Source organism: Cebus imitator, unplaced genomic scaffold (genome assembly GCF_001604975.1).
Source record: "Cebus imitator isolate Cc_AM_T3 unplaced genomic scaffold, Cebus_imitator-1.0 Scaffold266, whole genome shotgun sequence".
Taxonomy (NCBI): domain Eukaryota; kingdom Metazoa; phylum Chordata; class Mammalia; order Primates; family Cebidae; genus Cebus; species Cebus imitator.
In genome coordinates, this window is record NW_016107581.1 from 2,950,306 (window position 1) to 2,956,973 (window position 6,668).

Below are 6,668 nucleotides of genomic sequence, written 5' to 3' on the forward strand. Positions count from 1 at the left end.
TTTCAAAATTCTTGTTCCAGGCCTGAGGAAAATAGATTATTGTGGCTTGGTTAGAGCTGACTTGACATTAAAAACTGTTTCTGTTTAGAACTACCACAATGTTTGCTATCAAAGTATTCTTTCCCACAAGGACCTTCAAATGGCCCCTAAATTGTTAAAACCTGAATGGCTTAATTCACGCATCATTCCCTATTTTTAGTTGCTTTTAATTTTTAAAGAAAAAAATTGAAAAAGATACAAATAAATGGAAAAATATCTCATGTTCATGAACTGAAAGAATATTGTTAAAATGTCCATACTACCCAAAGTGATCTGCAGTCGATGAAATCCCTATCAAAATTTCAATGACATTTTTCACATCTTCCGGAGCTGGGCTAAACAGAGATTATGAACTAGAAGACTCTGGTATCCCTAAAAATTTTAAATACTCTACAGTACTGTAGGAAAAAAATTTACTTTAAAATATTTTTAAACATATTTTCGTGTTTGTTGAAGCGGTTTTTTTTTTGTTTTTTTTTTTTTCAGAAAGTTTCTCTCTGTCGCCAGGCTGGAGTGCAGTGGTGCGATCTGGGCTCACTGCAACCTCCACCACCTGGGTTCAAGTCATTCTCCTGCCTCAGCCTCCCAAGTAGCTGGGACTACAGGCATGCACCACCACGTCTGGCTAATTTTTAGATGGTCTTGATCTCCTGACATCGTAACCTGCCACCTCGGCCTCCCAAAGTGCTGAGATTACAGGCGTGAACCACCACGCCCAGCTCATATATATATATATATATTTTTTTTTTTTAAAAGACAGAGTTTTGCTCTTGTTGCCCAGAGTGCAGTGGTGCGATCTTGGCTCACTGCAACTTCCACCTCCCAGGTTTCAAGTGATTCGCCTGTCTTAGCCTCCCAAGTAGCTGGGTTACAGGTGCACATCGCCATGCCTGGCTAATTTTTTGTATTTTAGTAGAGACAGAGTTTCACCCTGTTGCCCAAGCTGATCTCTAACTCCTGAGCTCCGTCAATCCACCGTCCTCAGCCTCCGAAAGTGCTAGGATTACAGGTGTGAGCCACCGCTTCCGGGTTAATTTTTTTTTACAGTGGCAAATAAATGTATAATAGTATCATAATTTTAGTTAACCTTAATGCCTGCCTTCCTTTTAGTATCTAAAAATTTGTTCCCACCCAAAGCTCATCTTGAATGGGTCCTAGCTAACACAGTAAGAAAAGGTATAGATTGGAAGGAAGAAATAAAACTATCTTTGTTCATAGATGGCATGATTGTCTCCATAGAAAACCTGAAAAAAAAAAAAAAAAAAAAAAAACCTCCAGAAACTAATAAACAATTACAGTAATCTTGCAGGATACAAGGTTAATACACAAAAGTCAATCGCTTTCCAATTTGAAGTGAAAAACACAAATCATTTATATTACACTTAGGCACAAATCTAACAAAGCATGGATAAGAACTATATGAAGAAAACTATAAAAGTCTGATGAAATAAATCAAGGAATTAAACAAATGGAGAAATATTCCATTTCCTTGGGTAGGAAGACTCAATACTGTTCAAGATGTATTGTCTTCCCAACTTGATCTGCAAATTCAACACAACATCAAAATCCCAGCAAATTCTGTGGATAGCAACAAACTAAGGCTTAAGTTCATATCAAGTTTTTTTTTTTTTTTGAAGGAGAGAACAAACTGAAAGGGCTTGCCATACTTGACCTCAAGACTTCCCAAAAAGCTACAGTTATCAAGACAACATGATATTAGTGAAAGAACAAATAGATCAAGGGAACAAAATAGCCCAGAATACATCTATAGACAGAAAACTGATCTCTGACAAAGTAACAAAGGCAATGCAATGGAGCAAAGATCGTCTACATTCAACAAATAGTGCTGGAACAATAAACATCCACAGGCAAAAATCCAATCTAGACCCAGACCTCACACTCTTCACAAAAAGTAACTCAAAATGGATCATACAGCCAGGTTCAGTGGCTCACACCTGTAATCCCACCATTTTGGGAGGCTGAGTAGGAGGATCATCTGAGGCCGGGAATACAAGACCAGCCTGGGCTACATGGTAAAAGCCTATCTCTACCAAAAAAAAAAAAAAAAAAAAAATAAAAAAAATTAGCTGGGCATGGTGGTATGCCCCTGCAGACCCAGCTACTAGAAGGCTGAGGTGGGAGGACTGCTTGAGCCTGGAAAGGGAAGGCTGGAGGGAGCCCAGATCACCTCACTGCACTCCAGCCTAGGTAACAGAGCCAGACCCTATCTAAAAAAAATGACTCACAGGCAAGACACAGTGGCTCACACCTGTAATCCCAGCACTCTGGGAGGCCAAGGCGGGTGGACTGCCTGGGCTTTGGAGTTTCAGGCTAGCTCGGGCTACATGGTAAAACTCTCGTCTCTAAAAATAACAACAATAAGAGATAAATAAAATATAATAAAGAAAAAATATAAAGAACTCTTAAAACTCACCAATAAGGAAACATACAACCCTATTTTTAAAATAGACTAAGGGTATTTAACAGAAACCTTATTCAAAGAAGACATACATATGTAAATATGCATGTAACAAGATGTTCCACATCATATAATGATATGGCTTGGCTTTGTGTTCCCACCCAAAGCTCATCTCGAATAGTAATCCCCAGGTGTGGAGGGAGAGACCCCGTGGGAGGTGACGGGATCATGGGGACAGCTTCCCCGCTGCTGTTCTCATGAAATCTGATTGTTTTATATGGGGCTCTTCCTCCTCTTCCTTCACACACACTTGCCTGCTGCCATGTTAGAAGTGCCTGCTTCCAGGCCTGGCGTGGTGGCTCACACCTGTAATTCCAGGCAGGAGAATCGCATGAATCCAGGAGGCAAAGATTGCAGTAGGCTGAGATTGTGCCACTGCACTCCAGCCTCGGCTGGAGTAGAGTGAAGTCAGAGTGAGACTGTCTCAATTTAAAAAAAAAAAAAAAAGGACAGACATGAACATACTGAGCTTTTCCTCTCTACAAAGTTGTGTACGTTTGCTGCTACAATAAACATATACTTTAAAAAACAGCCAGGCGCAGTGGCTCATGCCTGTAATTCCAGCACTTTGGGAGGCTGAGGTTGGTGGATCACCTGAAGTTGGGATTTCTAGACCAGCCTGACCAACATAGAGAAAACCCATCTCTGCTAAAAATAATAAATAAATAAATAAATAAATAAAAACTTAGCCAGGTGTGGTGGCACACGCCTGTAATCCCAGCTACTCATGAGGCTGAGGCAGGAGAATCACTTGAACCTGGGAGGGGAGGTTGCAGTGAGCCAGGACTATGCCCCTGCACTCCAGCCTGGGCAACAAGAGCAAAACTCCATCTCAAAAAAAAAAAAAAAAAAAAAAAAAAAAAAAAAAAAAAAAAAAAAAAAAGACAAGAAAAATTATTAAAATTAAAAAGCCAATCATTTCTGAATTACATTTACTTATTAAACCTAAAAGCTGCATTATTTGATTTACAATTATTTAAAGTATTCACTTCATTAAAATCTTTAGCCATTTTATTGCTTTCCGTAATAGAAAAATACAGATTTGGAGAGGGGGAACAAATGTTAGTTTGCCCTGTGTTTGCCTTACCAATCAAATTACTCACCAGTCAATCGTCTTAAACTAACTGATTAACTTTTTTTCTTATTATTTTAAAATTCTTAAATCCCTAAAGCTTGACTACATACTTACAAAAATGAAAGCTCCATTTCAGTTGTTAAGGTGATAATAGTAATTACATGTTATTTTCTTAATGTTATTCATTAATCAATAAAGTGGGGATTTATCACTTCAATACGTTCCAATGTCAGGAGACCAAATTCCACAGATACCAATTTCTTTAGACTTGAAATCTAGAATTTACACCTTTTGTAATCATTAGCCTAAAGGAGAAATAACAGTTATAATCACCTTGCAGCCACAAAAGTAGATAAACCTTTGAATTTTACCATTTCTGCTTTTTAAAAAGCACTATTTCATTATGTTAAGTTTCGCGGTTATAAAAAGAATCAAATTTACATTTCAGTTACTATCTCAAGAGTTCCAGGAGACACTAAAGAGTCAAAGCTAAGAAAAGCATGATCGGCCGGGCACGGTGGCTCACGCGGGTAATCCCAGCACTTTGGGAGGCTGAGGTGGTAGATCACCTCAGGTTGAGAGTTCAAGACCAGCCTGACCAACATGGAGAAACCCCGTCTCTACTAAAAATACAAAAGTTAGTCGGGCATGGTTCCCCATGCCTGTAATCCCAGCTACTCAGGAGGCTGAGGCAGGAGAATCACTTGACCCTGAGAGGCGGAGGTTGTGGTGAAGTGAGATCGCACCATTGTGCTCCAGTCTGAGCAAGAACAGAAAAAATCCATCTCAAAAAAAAAAAAAAAGAAAGAAAAGAAAACCATGATCATGGCAGATACACAGAACAAGAAACTATTCAAAATAATGCTATGCATTAGAACATTTTGAAAACTATGCACTACATGTATACTAGGGCAATGCTACTATAAAACCACTGTTATAATTGGAGCTCAACAGAGAAATGACAAAGATCTCCAGTAACAGAGTGGTACAACTTTTCCAAAGATAATGCACGAGACAAATTGCACGCATGCCCGTATAATTGCTTCCAAAAACTAATCCTCACGCTTTCTTCACTGGTCAAAAAAGTCAGCAGCTCTAAAGGATGTAACAGACAAAGACCAAACGTGCATGAGCACTGCTAACAAAAAAATCACTAGAAGAGATCCACAATGACTACTTCCTAAATCCTTCCACCCAGCTGACTCCCTTTATCACACCCAGCGGCTCCAAAATACTCCTTCTACCAGCAGTATCAACATCACCTGGGAAACTGCTAAAGGTGCACATTCTCAGGTCCTAACCTAAGACCTGCTGAGTCAGAAATTAGGGGGCAGGGCTGAGCAGGCTGTTTTAAACAGCCCTCCAAGTGATTCTGATGCACACAAGTCTGAGAACCACTGTTCCACTGTCCCTAGTTAAGACTTTCACTTCTCACCTCTATCATGACAATAGCCTCCTGAATCCCAATGCATTCTCCAAGGTGCTGCCAGGATTATCTGATTACACTGCAGTCCCACTCAAATTCCTTCACTAGGTCCCTCAACTTTCCAAAGCTTGGCTTATCCACAAGCCTCATGACTTGGGGTCCTGCCGCCACCACCTCCAACCCCCACAGCAACCATCCCACACACACATACTTATCTCTAGACCTAATTCATAGATTACTGTCCCTGGTGCTAATATTCCTCTTCTTGGAATGTCCTTCTTCCCCCACGCCTCCACTCAACCCCATAGCTAGCAATGAAGACTGTGCTATATGTATGCTTACCCAGCTCTTATTTCCTGTTGACATATGGCACAGTGCCTGGCATGTAATAGGCACTCACTGAAATCGAATGAGGGCAGGGAAAAAAAATCTTTCTCACATCTACATTCTAAAGTCGTTAAGATCAATGGTTTTTTGTTTGTTTTCGGTTTTTTTGAGACAAGGTCTCACTGTGTCATTCAGGCTGGAGTACAGTGTTGTGGAGACAGCAGTGAGCTGAGATCACTTCTCCAGCTGAAGCAATCTTTCCGCCTCTGCCCCCGAAGTAGCTCTATGCCCAGCTAATTTTTGTATTTTTTGTAGAGATGGGGTTTTGCCATGTTGCCCAGCCTAGTCTCAAACTCATGAGCTCAAGCGATCCACCCACCTCTGCCTCCCAAAGTGCCACAACTGCAGGCGTGAGCCACCATGCCCAGCCAATGATCATGTCTTACCTGTCCCGGAATCCCTAGTTCTAACAATGCCAGCATGTAACAAACACCTTTTTGAAGTCTGCTGAGTGAATAACTGTGGTCCAAAAGCCTTAAGAAAAAACTATTACACAATCTTGTACAAGCAAATATTGATACCTTATAAAACCTATATGAAAATATTACTTCCTGAATTAGAATAAAAGTTTACTGTGATTCCAACAAAAGAAATCCAAGGCTTTTTGGAGAAATGGCCGACTCTAGGGCTAGGAAAGAAAAATACAATGACTGAGTCTGGAGCAAGCTGTTATGTCAGAAAGTAAGAAATTGCTTAAAAATCAAAGGACAGAGCGTGCTGAAACGGCAGCCTGGGTAACAAGAGTGAATCTCCATTAAAAAAAAAAAAAAAAAAAAAAAAAAAAAAAAAAAAAAAAAAAAAAAAAAATTATAACCCAAACAACAAAAATAGCCCCAAGTCCACACTGACGTTAAGTCATGAAATGAGTGAATAATAAACAGGAGAAAAGGAACTAATCTCCTGTAAAGAAAAATAAATCCAATTAATGCATGTAGAAAGAAATGAGGGAACCAGAAAATCACACCATTAGAAAACCACAGCCGGGCGCGGTGGCTCAAGCCTGTAATCCCAGCACTTTGGGAGGCCGAGGCGGGTGGATCACGAGGTCAAGAGATCGAGACCACCATCCTGTTCAACATGGTGAAACCCCGTCTCTACTAAAACTACAAAAAATTAGCTGGGCGTGGTGGTGCGTGCCTGTAATCCCAGCGACTCAGGAGGCTGAGGCAGGAGAATTGCCTGAACCCAGGAGACGGAGGTTGTGGTGAGCCGAGATCGCGCCATTGCACTCTAGCCAGGGTAACAAGAGCGAAACTCCGTCT

At 40.5% G+C, this 6,668-nt stretch overlaps 1 long non-coding RNA gene across 1 annotated transcript in view; it reads right to left on the reverse strand.

Moving 5' to 3' along the window:
• Nucleotides 1–4,307: 4,307 nt before the first annotated feature.
• Nucleotides 4,308–6,668, reverse strand: part of LOC108283948 — a 28,045-nt gene continuing 25,684 nt past the window's right edge. The window contains exon 3 of the long non-coding RNA XR_005195738.1: nt 4,308–5,418. This is a non-coding gene — a long non-coding RNA (uncharacterized LOC108283948). The remainder of the gene's footprint in view (nt 5,419–6,668) is intronic.